We start from the raw sequence: 20,538 nt of genomic DNA, 5'->3' as shown, positions 1-20,538 counted from the left end.
GGGACAGACGCTGATGCTGCTGACATCAGCTGTCATCACACAGCACCAGGACACGCAGGTACCCATGGAAGTTACTGACTGATGTATGTGCTCCTTGTCCCCAGGCCCTGGGAGGGTGGAGGGGTGGCTGTCCCCGATGGCCCATGTGCAGCCTTCAACAATCTGCTTTGGGAAAAGATGCGATGTGAACAATCTGTTCTTTCTTTTCAAAAGGCCGTTTTCAGCACACCCTTTGGTTTACTTCGGGATTGACAGGAAACTACAATGAGGAAGTAATTTCTTAGAAAAATTCTTCTGTTTCTAATCAAAACCTGCTTTTTGCTACCAACTTGCCTGTGCTTTCATGTCCCAAAGCATCCATCCTCAACTTGCTTCTCTTGTTTTCCCACCATCGCTTCTACATGGATTTGCCTCTTGACAGAAATGAAGCAAAGCAAAACAAAACGCTCTGGAGGCCCCCAGCTGTGAAAAAGGGAAGGTCACGGTAATGTTTATGTTTAGAGGCTGATTTTCTTCCTTCCCTCCCTCTCTCTATCTCTCTATCTTTCTTTCCTTTTTTTTTTTCCCTGTCTAGAAACAGAAACTACAATAGTGGTTAATCCATGTTTTCTTGACTGTTAAAAAGAGAAAGGGGCTATCAAGGAAATGATGAGGGGACAGTGCTTCATGATTCACGTCCATGAGCCCCCTCAGCGCACTCATTCTAACACGCCTTCTGAGGCTCTTCCAGAGAGATGGGCGGTGGGGGGAGAATGACATAAAAAGAGGGTTTTACCAAATGCTCCACTTCAAAGAGAAAAGTGAGAGGGAGAGCAGGAAAGAAAGCTCACGGGAGGAGGTGCTGGTGTGTGTGTGTGTGTGTGTGTGTGTGTGTGTTGGGGGAATAGGCTGAGAGTTAGAAAAATGCAGTGACATAAATCAGGCTTGTGCTGAGTTTCCTGCTTTTTTATTGGTTTGTTCCCCGTGGTGCTTTCACTAAAACTGCTTCCTCTTTCTCTACATTCATTTTGTTTCCAGGCCAGAAGGTCTTGGATGATGTTGGTGAGATTCCAAACATCTGGGTTTTGAGACAGAGAGAGAGAGAGAGAGAGAGAGAGAGAGAGAGAGAGAGAAGCACGTGCGCGAGAGATCTCCACGGGTAAGTAACTTAATCTTCACAGCCCCCTGGAATGCTCTGCTTCCTGTTTCCAAGAGGTCTGATGACTCTTCATTGCTGGACATCTATTCATCACTGTGGGAATCAGGCCTGATGCTCACCTGTTTACTTAAGAGATACATAAGAGGTTATTGAGTTTATGACATTTTCATAATACCTGGAGTTATCATAGTTACATCATACCCCAATATGTAATATTTTATTTGTATATAATTTTTACATGTATCATTACTAGAAGCTCCACATTTAGAGGGTTACTTTGTGCCAGACCCTGAGATAAGTGCTTTACACACATTAGTACATTTAATCCTCACAATAATCCCAATAGGTAATTAGTGTTATCATTCTTATTGTATAGTTGAGAAAACTGAGGTTCATATAGGAGCTATGTGACTTGCTATAAAATAGTATAACTGATCTCTAAATCGAAGGCTTCCTGGCTTAAGAATCTCGAACAATGATTTTTTTGATATTTCAGTTCATAACTGTAAGTACTAACATGGATAATGAAACTAATAAATGAAGCGGTGAGATCCCCTACTTTGTTCATTTGAAGATGTTTAATTAAAATATTGGTTTTCATTTTCTGCACTTTATTTCTCTACCTACATGATCTCTTTAGTAGTTAACAAAAGGGAGATGTGAGCTGTTTTTTCAAGGAGCAATTTAAAACATTCAATAAATATGAGGCTCCATACTTGTTACAAATAATTCAAAGCAAAAGTAAGGCATTAGGTTAAAATGCATGGACGATAATGGTGAAAATGACACTTGAATCAACCACAGTTCTTCCTTCTAAATTCTAAAAGATTGAGTATAATAGCTATCAGTTACTTAATATCTTTTGTGTATAACTCCAGTTATCTATTGCTACGGAACAAACTACTCTAAGATTTAGTAGCTTAATACAACAAGTACTGTATTGTATGTCATAAATTTTGTGGGTTAAGAATTCAGAAATAGCTCAGCTGGCTGGGTCTTCTGCTTCATATGACATCGCCCGGGGTCACCCAGCAGTTGTCAGCTGATGTTTGGGGCAACTTCAAGCAGTACTGTCCAATCACATATATGCATATAGTTTAAAAGTTTCTAATAGCCACATTTAAAAAGTTTAAATAAGTAGAATTAACTTCAATAGCATATTTTATTTTCACCCAATACGTCTAAAATATTGTCATTTAAACATATAATCAATATACGAATTTTAATGAGATATTTTTGGTATGTTTTTTGAAATCCAATGTGCATTTTACTCTTATGGCACATCTCAGTTTGGACTTTGAGGGCCCAGTAGCCATGTGTGGCTGCCATATTGGATTGCACAGGTTGCTAGAGACTCCACGATATCTCTACTCTCATGCGTAACCCCCCTGCTGGAGTTGGCTGGAAGGCTGGGCTCACTGAACTTCTCTTCTTCTCTGAATATTCTCAGGATTTACCATGTGACTTCTGCTGCGGGTAGTCAATCTTCTTACAAGGCAGCTCAGTTTCCAAGAGATTGAGGTAGAAGCTGTCAGTCCTTTTAAAGGGTGAGTCCTAAACTAGCACAACATCATTTCCTCTGTACTGGCTATAAGCAGTCACAGGCCAGCCCAGATTCAAGGGGAAGGAAAACTGCCCCACCTCTCAATGGAAGGCTGATCAACGAATTCACAGCTATCTTTAATATGCCAGGAGAACATTTATTAGTTTATCTCAAAGTATGATACGGTAAAGTTGCATATTTTAAAAACTCTTTACATATTTTTTTAGGATACTGACATACAGTGTATAATGGAAGTGAAGAAATAGTTACACATATTTTGTAGACCTGGAATTATAGTAATATATGAATTGATTATAGATGTTGAGTCATATATACACTTTTAGAAAGGACAATTTGTCATATGTGATTTATTTCATATTAGATTCTTGATTAAATAACACAATCCCTAATATCAACATTGTTCCTACAGGAAAATAAAAAGCATTTTTCTTCTTCCATGATTGTCCAATGCTACCACTATACCACATTGAGAAGCAAGGGGTGCCCATTTTAATTCTACAGTTATGACAAATCATTATAATTCTTTATCTTATTTCTCTATGGACTTTTACTTTAATAATTGTTCTGCCATGGACTCTAATGTTCTGAGTAATCATCGTTCTGCCAATGATTCTAAACCTTGTTTGGATGAATATTAAACAAACTGGAGATTGTTACTTGTTTTCAAATAACCGCCTGCAAATAGGAAAGTGGTGACTATAGCAATTACAAAAAAAGAGAAACATAGGGACTTATTTCCCTTTTTAAAAAAACTTTCCAGATATTTGTGTAGGTCAGATGAACACTCATTTATATTGAAATCAATAATTTTGAGGACTAACTACAGAGAAGAAAATTAAAACAAGGGAATAAGGAATTCTATGAACTGCTGTCTCTAGTAATAATATATTGTGATTCTGAAATATATTAGTTTCGTCACTAAGCTAGAGAACAGCAACTGAGTCTGACTAATTTAACACTGCCATCAAAAGTGCTTGACTGTCCCCTGGAAGAAGGCAGCCTCTGTGACTAGTCATAGGATTCTCCCAAACTCATTGTTCTTTTGTTTTTTTGGTTTTTTCATCTTCATTAGATTATAATTGCTTTACAATGTTGTGTTCGTTTCTGCTGTACAACAAAGTGAATCAGCTATACGTATACATATATCCCCTCCCTCTTGGGCCTCCCTCCCACCCTCCCCATCCCACCCTTCTAGGTCATCACATGTTTTTGATAATGACAAGTTTCTGCTTTTGGACTTGTCTACTCTCTGTTGAGCAGAGCTGACATTAGCGATTTTGTCAGGTGTAGTAGAGATCTATAATGGATCAACCAAGAAATAGTGCACTGGATGAATTTACCAGGTCCTTCAATCCTCACATTTCATGATGTGCCTGAAAATAAGTGGTAATTGAAAATATAATCACTAAAGCTAGAGAGAAATTATGTTTTCAGTTCAGACCTTCACTGGATTATGCAGAAGATGCCAATATACAAGTTTGCACACAAACCAGATAGTTTCTTTAGTGTGACTTGGCGATTCAGTCTTTTCAGTTCTCCCACATGGAACAGCAGAAGCTTCTATAATAGAATTTGATGTGGGAGTTTGGAGGGCACGATGATCAATAAATTTGCTATTGGCTTGTAAGGCACCTGACAAATTCACCATCTCAGAAGTTCTGAATTGAATTAGAACTCTTATCCACTGTATACACTGAATAAGTGAGGCATCAGATTAAAATTAATCTTGTAATTTCAGACCCAAGAAACAAATAAGAGGGATTAACCACTTTAAAAGTCACTGAGCTTTTATGCACTCCACTTATTTATTACTGTCTCACTATATTCTATCCTTCAATTTTATGTGAATTGCCAAAGACCATTCAGTAGAAGGAAAGTGGTCTACTATTTACAAAAAATAAAAATTTGAAAATCCACTTATAAGATCCATTACTTGGGCTTCCCTGGTGGCGCAGTGGTTGAGAGTCTGCCTGCCGATGCAGGGGACACGGGTTCATGCCCCGGTCCAGGAAGATCCCACATGCCGCGGAGTGGCTGGGCCTGTGAGCCATGGCCGCTGAGCCTGTGCGTCCAGAGCCTGTGCTCCACAACGGGAGAGGCCACAACAGTGAGAGGCCCGCGTACCGAAAAAAAAAAAAAAGATCCGTTACTATGTGCCCGAGGTACTGTGTAAGGCAATGTACCTTTATGTTCCTATTTGTGCTCACCACAAATCCTAAAGGTGAATACTATTGTCATGTCCATTTCACAGATGATAAAACTGAGGCTTGAGGTGGTTAAGTCATGTGACCAATATCCCACAGCTGATGAGTGGCAGATGGATGTGAACCCAGGATTGCCTGTCTCTGGAGGGCTAGCTCTTAAGCACTGCACAACAGGAGCAGTAGCAGGAGCGCCAGTAGTAGTCATAGTGGTGATAGTGGTAAATAACTAACATTTACAGGGTACTTTCTACACATCAGTGCCTGATCTTTATCCCAGACGCCTGCCTGGGGCCTGGCAGCACCGAGTTGCCCAGAGAACCGTGTTGGACTAATACAGCAGTGCTCAGTGGCCAGCAGTATCCCGAGCATCCAGTGAGTCCCTCAGCTCCGCACCTCCCTGTGGAATGTCTCCCCCGCCGCCCAGAGAAGAGATTTCCAGCAAGTCCCAACAGTGAGGCACCCGAGTGCCTTGTCTGCCATCAGCGAGTCACAGCCGTGCCACCCACACGAGGTCTGGGTTCCGGCAGGGAGGTCTGGGGAAGATCTTTCTTGAGCCCACAAGTTGGGGTTACCCTCACGTCTGCTGCTCCCAAGCTCTCAGCACTCTCCTTATGCTCAGCAGCCAGCTATCCTTGTCTCCAATCTTCTGCGAATCATTCTTTAGGTTCAACACTGTGTTTGCAAACATTGTGTGGTTTCTGTCTCCTGGCTGGACCCTGACTAATAAAACATGATATTTTTAGAAAATCTTCATAAACAAAGGCAATCATTGCACTTTTTTCTTTTTTAATAGGGGAAGCAACAGAGGCACAGAGCAGTAAGGGTCTTGCTCAAATCTTCTAGTTCTGGTACTCTATAGGGCCGGCTCTGCTTTATCCCCCACCGCTTTCAAAGGTTGGAGGTTCTCGGGGCTTGTTCTCCATCATAGTCTGGGCAGCTTCACGATTCTTTAAGCTCCAACTAGCACCCTTTTATGGACTGAGTTGTGTTCCCCCAAATTCATATGTTGAAGCACTAACCCCCCAAGGTTCCTCTATTTGTAGAAAGGGCCTTAAAGAAGGTAATTAAGGTTAAAAGAGGTTATAGGGGAGGGGCTCTAATCCAATATGACTGGTGTCCTTATAGAGGCACAGAGGAAAGGCCACGTGGGGACACAGAGAAGGCGGGCATCCACAAGCTGAGGAGAGAGGCCTCACAAAGAACCGGCACTCCCTACACCTTGACCTTGGACTTCCAGCCTCCAGGCCTGTGACAACACAAATTTCTGTTGTTTAAGCCACCCAGGCTGTGGAACTTACCACCCCAAAGCTGGTGAATCTTTATCCATACCTCCAGCTTTATTGTTTACCATACATCTGCACATTGGTTTCAAACTTTAACCTTTCCTTTCAAAGTAGTCCTCATTATAACTTCTGTATCAAAATTAATGGCTTCAATAGTTATGGAGTCACTTGAGCCTCAGACCTCAGAATCTCCCCTTTCCTTAGTGTCTCATAGGTCTTTTAGTCATGATAATTCTAACTACTATATGTTCATGTTCATTTCCTCCTATGCTCTCTATACCACTTGCTTATATCATGATTTCATTGTATTTGTTTTGTACCTTTGCTGTAGGCAAGGTGATCTCAAAGTGTCTGATCTCTCCTTTTCTGGTGCATCCCTTTTCACTCCAGACCTTAAATCTTGGTCTGATTATGTCACTTAAAAAACCTGTAACAGGGCTTCCCTGGTGGCGCAGTGGTTGAGAGTCCACCTGCCGATGCAGGGGACACGGGTTCGTGCCCCGGTCCGGGAGGATCCCACGTGCCGCGGAGCGGCTGGGCACGTGAGCCATGGCCGCTGAGCCTGCACGTCTGGAGCCTGTGCTCCGCAGCGGGAGAGCCACAACAGTGAGAGGCCTGCATACCGCAAACAAACAAACAAACAAACAAACGAAAACCTGTAACAGCCTCTTACTCCCCATAGTGATTCCCAAGCTACATCTCACAGAATGTATCCCGAGAGATATTCCTGTAAAAAAGACTTTGTGGTTTGCCTCACAATGCCTGTATGTGTAGTAAAGGCTCGTAAAAGACCTGCAGAAAAGTCTTCTATTTAATTTTATTTAGCCCCTCATTTTTCAAATTCAGGAACTATCTCCCTCACCTCCTCCATCCCATTTTCCCCTTTTTGTACATGTTGGCAAATATTGACATGTAAGATAAACTAATGGCAGACTCTGTGGTTGTTGTCTTTTTGTGGACACTGCAGGAGCTCCATCCACATCTCCTTGAGTCTCTTTATAGTTTCTGAGGGGCTGCACTTAGCCTACTGGGGCTGCTTGCCCACTTCCTTTCCGTGGTGTGACCTGAGCCTGGGGCTGAAGGATCCCAGAGAAGCAGGAAAATCCAGCTCTCTTGCCTCAGGTCTAGATGCTTCTAAGGTAATATCTACATCATGGAAATCCCCGGTGGGCATGTGCTGGCAAGACGATCAAGGGAGCTCTGCCTAGAATCAGACTCTCTTTCCCTTCCTTTACCTGCTTCCCCCCCTCCTGCACCTGGTTCTCCTGGGAGTGTTCATAAACCACCTGCAGACAAATCCCTGTCTCAAGGTGTGCATATGGGGACCCTGCCATAAGACAGTCCCCCAAGACCCTTTTGATGTCTCTCATTGTATGGCAGTTATGTGATCAAAAAAGAGCAGTACTTCCATCTCTCTGCCACAGTGACTGACACGGGAAAAAGCAAGCCTTATAAAAACATCTTTCATGCTTTTTTTCCTACCTCTACTTGGTTAAAAAGAATTCTACACTCCAGTCTGAACATTAAGTTTTCTAATTGATTTCCACTCCCCACCCATCCCCAATAATATTTAATAATGTTTTCAGAAAGTTATCTATTTCTGCTTGTATGTTTTGCAAATGGGTTTTACTTTGCTTTGCTACACTTTTAGAAGATAATTCTCTCTAGATAGTCAAGTTAAGGAGATGAATTTCTGTATAAAATATGATCAGAATTCTTAAATATTCAGAAAATTAGGTAAGTCTGATGAATTATTTTTATAGAGCTCTACAACTCATCAAATTTTTATAAAAATGTGAGTCTAGAGAAATGCTGATTGGGGGCAGATAACTTTCAGGTTCACATTCTACATGATTGTAACAATTCATTCTTAAGTGATATTTCTAGATAAACATGAGCATTGCTCTTTAAAATCTTTTTCCTAAAATAGCAGGTCTTCTTCTACCTGGATCTCCGCTTCTCCATCAGAGGAAATAAGAGCTTATAAAATATTATGAAATAATGACAAAGTTTGTTTGCTCTTTGGAGGAGGAGATACATGAATATACTTGTATACAAAACCCCACACATTTATTTGGAGGAAACTGTGAAATTTACATGACCTTGATTCCAATTCTGAATAAAACATAAAAGGAAATAAAAATCTCAGGGCCAAAAAGGGGGAAGATTTTTCCTTTTGGTAAACTGGGGTTTGGAGAACTCTCCGGATGGACTGCCGTGGACCTGTCCCTGATTCTCTGGCTGCTTTCTTCCCTCTGTCTCTCTGACAGTTCCAAAGTCCTTAGAGGATGGCTCCTAAGTATGCATCACTTTTGTTTTGGATTTGCTTCTGTCTTTCCTGGAAGGATGCGTGAGGAGGTGAGGACTGGGGATGGAGGGCACAGAACACCGGCAGCATTTATTTGCATGTGTGAGCCACTTGTAAAGAGAGTCTAAAAGGGGAATGAAAGTGTTATAAATGAGAATCTTTCTGAGCTTGAATATTTTTAACCAGTAAAATGGGGTAACAAAATCTTCCCCCCTGGTTTCTTAGAAGATTTAAACAGATCGCATTTGTAAAGAATCCTTACTTGCCAGAGCTCAGCTAGTGCCCATTTCTCAGCCTGTTCCACGTGCCCTCACCGTTAAACGTCCCTGTGGGAGAGTAAGAAGCCTTGGAATTTGGGGGGCATTATTAGATTGTCACATGTGCTGAAAGACTTCACTTTTGTAAAAACTGGAGTGTGCACGCATGCATTATTTCTGCCCAGACATGCAGGTATGCAATCATAGGGTGAATTAACTTGAAAGCCACTATATTGTTTAGCAGTGGGTTAATTTCAATTCAGCACACTAGGGCTAGCAGCTGCCAGAGGAGCTGCTCTTTGAATATTTCATTATGAAACTCTATTTATAAGAAAAGTTAAGTTTTATCCCCCCCCCCAAACTCCTCTCCATTTTCGTAGGCACCCAGATATTGAGGCCCTGGGCATGCTGCCCAGCAACGTTTCTTGTCTGTGGACACACACCTGCTAACGTGTGGGTTATCATCACTCGCTCTTCACTGGAGATAACTGTCTATAGCTGCTTCACTGAGGTGCGGACTCCTATGTATTCCTGGAACAGTGATCCATTCGGAAAAGCTCATTTAAAAAATATTAGAGAACAGCTCTAGCTCGAAAGTAGATTTTAAGCTTGAAGTGTATTCCATAAAGGCACATGGTGTTCTCAGGATGCAATTCAGAAGAAGCCACTGGAAGGTTTTGTTAAAATATCTCAGTCTTTCTCCAAAGCCCTGAATTTATGAATATTCCTTACCACTTTCTACCTACCTTTTTCTCTGCAGATAGAGCATCACTATGTATAATCCATCCTAATAAAAATCAAGCAAAAGACAAAACAGGTATGTGGTAAGTTAGAGCAGTGCAGGTATTTTCTCTCTTTTATGCTCCATGTCCATCGTGGCCTTTGTTGATCACTCACTGCTCAGCTCTTCCTGGAGAAGGAACATTTGGGTGGAAAATCCCAGCTACACAGCCTTGGACAAGTTACTTCACCACTCTGTGCCTTGATCCCCAATGTATGATGTTGGGATGGTGCTGACAACAGTACTAACATCCCAGGTTGTTGTAAGGATGAAATGCATGTAAAACACGTAAGAAGTGCGCTGCAGTCAGTATGTTCTTCATAAGCATTAACTACTATTGCTATATATGCATTTCAAAGATATCATTTCCAATGATTTAACCTTAAGATAATTCAAGTTGTGAAAATAGGCTGCTGAGTAGGTAGTGTTACAATTCTGAAAAGTTGCATTTTCTTTTTAACCATAGGATGCATTTATATGTTATTGATTTCCGCTTAAATGATGACTTCTCAAGGCCCATTACCATCCTTATATTAAGTGCCCATGTCCATTGCAGAAGATAATTCCAATAAGCAGACATACCAAATTTGGGATTATAGCATAAGAGGTGTTAACTTATTTTATTTTAAAAATAGAAAAATTATGTGGAAAAACAGCAGATGCAACTCGTAAATAAGTAATGAAAATAATCAAAATTACATACAATTGTAAAAGCAAAGGAAAATACTTAGTATGCATTTAAATTCCATACACATTTGCTGAGCTTCAGCCAGGATCTAGAGAGAATGAGTGTTATATAGTTGTTATCCTGGGGGTTCTCAGGGCAGTGGGAGAGACAGACAGAACAAGAAGCACTTGAGTGTAAAGTGACAACTGCTGTAACAGCGACACATGGAAATTACTGTGGGAAGTGAGGGAAGACGGGGCAACAATGGGGGAAAAAGATTTTTGAAAGAAATGAATGCATTTTTAAGGTTAAGCAGCAAGGAAGGATGCCTTCTGACTCAGGGAAATGCAATTTAAAACAAGAGGCTATCATTTCACGCACATCAGGTGGACAAAAATTAAAAGGAAGACAATATCAAGTGAATGAGAAGATGCCTGGGAATAGAATTCTCATATGATGCTGGAGGGAGTGAAAATTGGTCCAAATGCTTGTGGAGCGATTTGGCAATACCCAGTAAAACTGAAAATGCACATCCTTATGCTGTTCTACTCCTAGATACATATCCCGGAGAAATCCTCAAATATGTGAATAGGAAAGAAGAAAATGAATATTCATAGTAGCACTGTTCATGAGAGTGAGAAATGGGAAATAATCTAAACATCTCTCATTAGGGAGATGAAGAGTAACCCATTGGAATAAAGACACAGACCTACTTGAGAATGGACTTGTGGATATGGGGAGGGGGAAGGGTAAGCTGTGACAAAGCGAAAGAGAGGCATGGACATATATACACTACCAAACGTAAGGTAGATAGATAGTGGGAAGCAGCCGCAGAGCACAGGGAGATCAGCTCGGTGCTTTGTGACCGCCTGGAGGGGTGGGATGGGGAGGGTGGGAGGGAGGGAGATGCATGAGGGAAGGGATGTGGGAACAGATGTATATGTATGACTGATTCACTTTGTTATAAAGCAGAAACTAATAAAAATAATAATATTTTTTTTAAAAAAAAGAGTAACCCATTGTTAGATATTGTTTTATATTCATGCAACGCGTTTTCAGACAACAGTTAAAATGAATGAAATAGATCTATATTTCCCTCAAAGACAAAATGTTGAACAAAAAAGTAAATTTCAAAAAAAAAAAAAAACTCCGTATACGATCATACCATAAAAATTCAGAGTAGAAGCTGACCTTTAGGGAGGGAAGAAAAAGAACAGGAATGGAAGAAAAAAGGGAATTTAAAGTTTGCGTACAGTCTCTGATTCCCACGTAAGCTGGGCAAGCAGACCCAGTTTGAGGACCACTGACCTAGATCACGGGAATGGAACCCTGAGAGGCAGGTGCCAGGAAACAGGAGAGGGGGAGATAGAAAGGGAGGTGGGGTTACCAAAGGCAAGGTTTGCCATGTCCGGTTTTTTATTATCATTAGTCCTGCCTGCCTTCATGGGCACAAAACCCTTCCCCGCTTTATCTTCCTGCCCGTGTTTCTTTCCCATTTACCTTATTCCTTCCCTATTCCGGGATCCCTTCCCACAGCAGCTTTTCAGACGCCCAATTTCAGAAACATTGTGGGTGCATCGATTGCAGAGACTGGTCAAGGAGCTGTAAGTAGTTTTCTTTATAAAAAATAAATCTAAATTTAAAAGCAACACATACACCTGTTTGAAGTAATTTTTTGATTTCACATTTTTTAGAGACTTGTCAGAGAAGAGAGGAAGACGGTTTGGGTGAAGAAGTAAGAGATCTCTTTTCTGACAGTCCTGGAATAGATGGGTAGTTTCCTGTGTCATCCTTGAAAATGACTCACAAGTGCGACATCTCTCCAGAGTTCTCCGGACAAACCCGTGTTATGACCACGTGGGTCCCCTCTGCTGTCTGCAGCCAGGGGCCCCCAGGTAAGCTCAGGTGCTCTGTCAAACCGCATTTCATCAGGTCCTGTCTACTCTCAGGTGACCCCAAACAGATAACCACACTGAATGCTTCCCGATGTCATGGCGAAATGGCCCCTTTATCTCTGAGATAAATCACGGAAAAGCAGGGAGCAGATTGAAAGCAGTTTCAGCCAGGACAAAGGGAAGCACTATTATGGGTCTCCCCCTTGCCTTCAATACACTGACAAGTATGTTTCTGGGATAGAAAATATAGAACATGAGAATAATGTCCATTAGGGGACAGCACCGACGTCTTTAAGGACAGAACAGGTTAACCGAATGTTATGGTCGTATATTGGATTGCCTTTGATCATGTTATTTGTGACTTCCTGGAGATCATTTGAAATAGCTTTTCGTGTTAGTATTGATAAGTGTGTTTCTAGAGCTGTCAAGCTCCCTAGTCACATCTTTCGAGAAGACTGAAGCTTAGCGTTCTCCCGTCTTTTCCTCTCTGACATCCCTCCGCTCACGCCGCCTAGTGGATTGTGAGCGTCACTGCCCGGAAGTACTCCCTGCTCTTCCGGGACTTTTTTTTTTTTTTGGAAGATGTTGGGGGTAGGAGTTTATTAATTAATTTATTTATTTTTGCTGTGTTGGGTCTTCGTTTCTGTGCCAGGGCTTTCTCTAGTTGCGGCGAGCGGGGGCCACTCTTCATCGCGGTGTGCGGGCCTCTCACTATCGCAGCCCCTCTTGTTGCGCAGCACAGGCTCCAGACGCGCAGGCTCAGTAGTTGTGGCGCACGGACCTAGTTGCTCCGCGGCATGTGGGATCCTCCCAGACCAGGGCTGGAACCCGTGTCGCCTGCATTAGCAGACAGATTCTCAACCACTGCGCCATCAGGGAAGCCCGGGACTGTTTCTCTTTACTGGAGTCTCTTTCTGCGCAGTTTCTGGTTCTCTGCTTTCCTCCTGAAGTTTCCTTACTGAGTTTGAACACCCTCCAGGTGTTCTTGCCTGAAAGGGGGAAAAACACCACCACCCGCGGGACCGATTACCCTCTCCTCCATCAGCCTGTCTGCTGTCTCGCCTTGTCTCCAAGCCTGTTGGCTGCAGCCTGCATCACCTGTATTCAAGTAGCCTGCCGTGAGGTCATGAGCACACCCACGACGGACAGAAACAAACCCTCGCGTCCATGTCTGCATCCCCCTGGCTGTCCTGGGGTCCTGTGGACAGCTGTCACCCAGGCCTTCCTGCCATACTTTGGGTTTTCATTTTCATGGAAGGTGTCTGCTGAGCTCTGGTGTAAGCAGGGCCCCACTGAGCTGAGACCAAATACATAGCCCAGGAATCACAAGGATCTTATCCCTGTGAAACTTGGAGGATCGTTGACAAGAAAGATTAGAGATCTGAGTGGCCTTGGAGATGGCCTGGGGAGAGACCATAGAAGCAATAATCAAAGACTGCAGCTCTAGACTGCGGGAGATATTTACCATGACTTTGCTTCTCCTAGAAGCCAGCTAGTACATAAGCTGAGGTTATGCATTTGTTAAAAATTTTATTTTATTCAAGTATAGTTGACTTACAATGTGTTAATTTCTGCTGTACAGCAAAATGATTGTTATACATATATATAAATCCTTTTTCATATTCTTTTCTACTACGGTTTATCATAGGATACTGAATATAGTTCCCTGTCCTATATAGTAGGACCTTGTTGTTTATCCTTATCACAGGATATTGAATCTAGTTCCCTGTGCTCTACAGTAGGACCTTGTTGTTTATTCATCCTATATATAATAGTTTGCATCTGCTAATCCTAAACTCCCAATCCACCCCTCCCCTACCCTCTCCCTCCCCCTTGGCAACATAGTCTGTTCTCTATGTCTGTGAGTCTGTTTCTGTTTTGTAGATAGGTTCATTTGTACCATATTTTAGATTCCACTTATGAGTGATATCATATGGCATTTGTCTTTCTCTGTCTGACTTACTTCACTTAGTATGATAATCTCTAGGTCCATCCATGTTGCTGCAAATGGCATTATTTCACTCTTTTTTATGTCTGAGTAGTATTCCATTGTAGGTACATACCACATTTTCTTTATCCATTCATCTGTTGATGGACATTTAAGTTGTTTCCATGTCTTGGTGTGTTCTAACTTCATTGATTTACATGTGGCTGGAGGACATGCATTTTTATTCAAAAAGTAGGGCATCAATAGCTCATGGTTAAAAACTCAACAATTTGGTGATGTATTTAATACACATACATATATATAATTATTTTCTCCATTTCCCCCTTTCCTAAAATAACCACACTAGCTAAGCCTTTGTTTCAGACATGTATGCATATACTTCCAAGCTTTCTGCTGATATTCTATGTAATGAGAAATAACTTTAAATGGAAACAGAATCATGCCTCACACACTACTTTTCAACTTGCTTTTGTCATAATGATCATGGATATTTCACCATGTAAATATTTATACTATATTTATTATTTAAATATCTATATAGGATACCAATGCATATGGTATTCCCATGCCAAAATTCCATTTTCTCTATTGAGGAAGGAGTAATAACATAAGACATTTCTTGCTTTGGACTAAATTGCTACTCTTCAGTCAAACAATTCACATGCCTAATCTAATTTTCCCAGTTAGTTGGATGGATGTTTGAATTATTCAGAGTGGTTCAGTATTAGGTTTTAATTTAACTATGAGACAGTTATAACATTAAAAAAAATATTTATTTATTTGGTTGCGTCGGCTCCTTAGTTGCAGCACCTGGGTTCCTTTAGTTGAGGCAGGTGGGCTCCCTAGCTGTGGCTTGTCAGCTCCTTAGTTGTGGCATGTGAACTCTCAGTTGTGGCATGCATGTGGGATCTGGTTCCCTGACTAAGGATGGAACCCAGGCCCCCTGCACTGGGAGCACAGAGTCTTCTTCACTGCCCCACCAGGGAAGTCCCGAGACAGTTATAACATTTGAAACCAATTTTTAAATAAGGAAACCAAAATTTTCATAGCATCCTAGAGTCTAAGGATTGGCCCTCACTTGAAAGGTCACCTGAAAAGCCACCTATTTATGTGAGAATCTGCTGTACATCATAGAAGCCCAGAGGTCATTAAGCCTCGTTTGCATATGGCCAATTACAGGGAAATCACTATTTTCAAAAGCAGTAAATTCTTTTGATGCAACGTACCCTAGTGGGAGAAAGCATGGGTTTGGGGGACCCCCACCCGTGGGTTGAACTTCCCTTCTTTTATATCACTGGATTTAGACATTAAACAAGTTACTAACATGTCTCTACTGGATACAGTGTGGTTTATGTTAAAACTATATGCTCAGACTTAAAGCATTGCTCTTGATATGAAAAGCCTTTGGAATTTAGAAAATCCCTTTTTCTCTCTCTGGAGCCCAGATTTCAAGTTTATTGCCTCATTGGAGGAAAAAAAAAGAAGCCTAATAAGAAACTCAGAGCCAAGTCAGAGCACTTTGTTCTCAGCTGTATTTTCCCTCTCTGAAGAAATGAATGACTTTTAGTTATTGGGAAGGGAACCTCAGGGCAACAGAACGTGTGAGGATTGAAAATACTTTGGAAAATATTTTTTGATGTATTATCCCATCCTCTGTGCTGGGTGGGCTGTGCTGTCTGCACACTTCAGGGGGCCCCAGAGTTCTGTTTCCAGCCTTCATCTCTTTCGAAGTTCAGTCCTGCAGTGTAAGCAGTTGACTAACTATGTTTGTCTGGATTCATCAGTTCTACACATTTACTGATCACCTTCTGTATACCAGCTTGATAGTGGAGATGAAAAAATGAATAAGATAGTGTCCTTTGTTAAAAGATAAACTGAGGCATATTCAAAATTTTAATAGTTTGAGCAAGAATCGGTTTGAATCAGGCAGCAACAAACAGGAAGTGCTTAGGAGCCCTCCACCACCAGGAACTGGGGAGACACTGTATAGAGAAAAGACAGAAGCAGAGTAAGGAAACTGTTGGTTGGTTTTAGCTAAAATCCTACTTGGCTGCTTGTGATTGGATGTCCTTGGGTTTTGATTTTGTAACCTTGAGGCCAGTGCAGGCTTAGGTTTTGAGTTACTTACATAGGCTGCCACAGCATTCGAGCCACTTCAGCCTGATGGCCTCCTTGTTTAATTAAGTTCACCCCTTGTTCTCAAGGCCCCTGGGAGAGCTGGACCAGAAAATGGGGGGCCATAAGCTCCCATGTGAAGACCAGGCAGTGCTGGAGCAGATGTTGCTTAGATGGAGCCCTGATGGAGTTAGCAGTCAGGTGAGCGTGTGGGGTAAGAGGTGAGGATTAGAGGCTGCATCTTGCAAAAAACAGAAATAAAGGAAAGAGCATTCCAGGCATAGTGATCAAACCCAAGACGCTTGAGAGAACATCTGTTTCTAGGGAGTCACAGGCAGGGCAATGTGCATGGGGTGCAGAGGAAGAGCAGGCAGTGATGAGAGATGAAGGGAAAGTAGCTTTTATTGCTGCCATAACGAATTACCCCCAACATAACATTTTCAAACATCTAGCTCTTATCTCCCAGTTAAGTCAGAAGTCTGACGCGGAGCATCCCAGCGGCATAGTCTGCTTAGAGTTTCATGAGGCTGATAGCTGGCAGGGCTGAGTCCCTTTCTGAAGGCTCTGGGGAATAAGCTACCTGCAAGCTTCTCCAGGTGGTTGGCAGAACCCAGTTTCTTCTGGGTAGGACCGGAGCCCCATTTCCTTGCTGGCTGTCAGCTGCGGCCACCTTAGCTCTTCTCCTTCCAGATGACCCCCTACATCTCAGAACCAACCATGGAGCATCAAACCCTTCCCCTACTTTGAATCTCTCTAACTTCCCCCTCTGACTTCCTCTTCTGCTTCCAGGCTGGAGCAGCATTCTGCTTCATGTGCTCATGTGAGTTGATTGAACCCACCCAGATAACCCCAAACAATCCCACCTCCCCATCCTCAAGGTCCTTCACTTAATCACACCTGTGAAGTCGTTTTGCCGTGGGGATCCAGGCATGGGCATTGTTGGGGGGCATTCTGCCTACCACAGTTGGATCACCAGTCCCGAGAGATGCTCTCGAGGATGTGTGTGCACACAGGTACACATGTCAGGATGCTTTAGTCAAATTTGGGAAATGCTGAATAATGTATCCCTTTCCTGGAGATTCAAAAAACACACTTCGATGTTAAAGACGATAATGAGGAAAACTGTGTGACTTTTTCCCCAAATTTGTTTCGCCTTAGAATCTTTTTCTCCAGGTTCCAGTTCAAGACGGCGACTTAGATCCTGAACGCACCTCCTCCCCCAGACACATGGAATCTGTAGCTGTTTTACAGGGAACAAGTTCCTCTGAAAAAAACCTAAAAACTGGCAGAGCGACCCCTTCACATCAAGCAAACAAGAGGCAAACTGCATCAAAGAGGGTAGGAAAGGCTGGGACACAATCTCACTGTAAACCCCATCTCCAGCACAGCTACCCACATTTGGGAGGAAACTCAGAACCTGGAGCTTCTCCCTGAGAACTGAAGGGTTTGTGGCCCGCATCAGGCATTCAGACTTTTAAGCTCCACACCTGAGAGACCAGCCCCATAAATGTCTGCGCTGAAGTTCCAGGGCTTTGCGCCCACGAGACCTGTGGGCTGTGGGAACAGAGGAACGACTCTTTGAAAAGCACCCAGACTTCATGTGAGAGAGACTCACCTGCTGAGTTTAAAGCATTGGTCTGAGGGTCAGGGGCTGGGATGCTCTCTGGGGGAGAGGCTGGAGGGCCCTCTCTGCCCACTCTCCCTCTGCCTTGATAAAGCTCATGGGCACCATTTCTTTGGGTTTCTTCTTTCTTCTTTCTCTTTTTTCTTTTTTCTTTCTGTTCTTTTTCCTTTTTCCTCCCTTTTTCCGCAGCTGCCATCTTTGTACTCCCCTCTGCCTCACTCCAGCCCGTGGGCACCACCTGCATACCTTCTCCCTCTACTGCTCTCCAGAGCACCAGAACCTTCCAGACGGGAGCCTCTATGCACATCCGCTGCCCTGGTTTATACCTCCGGTGCACCGGTTTTGGAGGCTGCCACCCAGGGAATGAATACCCCTTGATCGCCTGACTCTGGTGCCCAAAGGGAGGGGCTTGCAGTCCTAGGTCCCATGAATGGCAGGCTGCCATCCCCAGGGCACTGCATGGACAGCAGACTCAAACACTCCTGCAGCCTCTCCAGAAGGCCTACTTCCTGGTCCTGGAGCTTCACCTTCAGGGGCAGGATTCAGATTTGGCACATCTGAGAATAGTGGGGCTGCTTTCTGGGGGGGCACCATCTCTTCACTGTCCGTCTGCCTGACTACAGCTGACTACAGCTGGTAACTCCCAGCAAGGAGCTTAAACACTGGTCTAGATCCCCAGCTTTTGCAGATGCTAGCCAGGGGACACCTGCAGATTGCCTGACCCTGGTGGCCAGCAAGACTTATGCTTGCTGTCTTGCAGGATTGTATATATTTGCATTCTTCAAAAGCTGCTGCTAGACAGTCTGGCTTCCAGTCAGCCAGAATCTAGGTGCTGACTGAGATCCTCTCCATTGTGTCACTGACAGATCATGGCACACCCAACTACGGGGAACTATTAAAAACAAAATAGACTGATTGGATAATACAGAGGTTTGAGAGACAGCCAAAGGATAAGGTCCAGTTGAATGACAAGACTCATGAGGCCTACATGAGGCCAACTCTTCAAGACTGACAAGGTGGATGTTTCATTTAATGAGTAGAAACCAACACAGAGATTCAAGCAAAATGAAGACATAGAAGAATATGTTCCAAATGAAAAAACAAGAAAAAACCTCAGGAAAACCTTAATACAATGGAGATAAGCATTTTTTTCTGATAAAGAGTCAAAAATAATGGCCATAAAAATGCTCAACAAACTTGGGAGAAGAATTGATGAACACAGCAAGAACTTCAACAAAGAGATAGAAAATGTAAGAAAGTACCAAACACAAATAACAGAGCTGAAGAGTACTAAAAATACCCTAGAACAAGCCAATACACCGGGTTAGGGTCAGGGGGTTCAGCAGACTGGATGGAGCAGTAGAAAGGATCAGTGAACTTGAAGACAAGGCAGAGAAACTCACCCAATCAGAGCAGGAAAAAAACAAAAGAAAAGAAAAAAAAGAAAGAAAAAAGTGAGGCTAGCACAAGGGATTTATGGGACTTCAAGCAGACTAACATTTGCACTGAAGTGAAATACCATATGATCTCACTTATATGTGGAATGTAGGGCTTCCCTGGTGGCACAGTGGTTGAAAGTCCGCCTGCCAATGCAGGGGACACAGGTTCGTGCCCCAGTCTGGGAAAATCCCACGTGCTGTGGAGCGGCTGGGCCCGTGAGCCATGGACACTGAGCCAGCGCGTCCGGAGCCTGTGCTCCACAACGAGAGAGGCCACAACAGTGAGAGGCCCACGTACCGCAAAAAAAAAAAAAAAAAAAGATGAGGTTGATAGTACTTATGGCACAGAGCATATTACATTATATCACATAGGAAGTAGTGAACATTTCCTGGGTGATAGTTGTTACCATACACAGCAGTTGTGAGTATCACCATTATTATTTTCATCTGGCAATTCAGCCAGGTGGCTTGACATTATGGAATTCTGCTTGGCCTACTTGGCTATTGTAACTTAACTATAATTATAATATAAATATAAATAGAATATAATTCTGGCTTTCTTCTATCATATAACTGTGGCCTTCTTAAAAAATGTAAATGGATGACCATGACGGTGGCTGGATAAAAGATTAAAGGCAACCACTTGTTATATAAAAGAGAGATGGTCAGCTTCAGATTTAGATTTTTTCCCACTTTTCATAACAATAAGCATTGTGCCAGGGCTTTGGAAACATAAGAATGAAGCAAGCAGACACTGACCTCAAAGAATATTCATTCTGATGAAAGAAATAAGACATATGCATAAATAGACACTAAATAAAGTAGAAGTGGTAAACATCCTGAAAAAGAGGTAGTGATACCACTGGCAGTTCAGGGAAAGCTGGATTACTTCCAACTGGGTGGGTGCCACGGAGGGCACAGCATGAGATGGGGGCCTTAATTCTGAACAGGTGTAGATGGACCTGCACTTTGGGAAAAAAGGATGGCTTCGGTCCATATGTGCAGAGTCCTTTTTATAGGCTGGGCTCCTCTGGAAACAGACCTTGAGATGGAGACTTGTGTGTTTTATTTTACATGTATTGGGGTATGCTTACTTTGATGGTGTTTCTATGGGAGAAGGGAGTGAGAAAAGCAGAATTGGGTAGAAGCAGCTGTTGAGCTGTGATGCAGTTGTGACAGAGGCCAAGCTGATGCCACAGATTGGGAGGCTTAAATAACAGAAATTTATTTTCTCACAGTTCTGGAGGCTGGAAGTCCAAGGTCAAGGTGTCAGAAGGTTATTTCAAGCCCATCAGCTTACTTCGTAGATGGTTGC

This window comes from Mesoplodon bidens (genome assembly GCF_964165515.1).
Source record: "Mesoplodon bidens genome assembly, chromosome: 16".
Classification (NCBI taxonomy): Eukaryota; Metazoa; Chordata; class Mammalia; order Artiodactyla; family Ziphiidae; genus Mesoplodon; species Mesoplodon bidens.
This window is presented reverse-complemented; position numbering follows the sequence as displayed.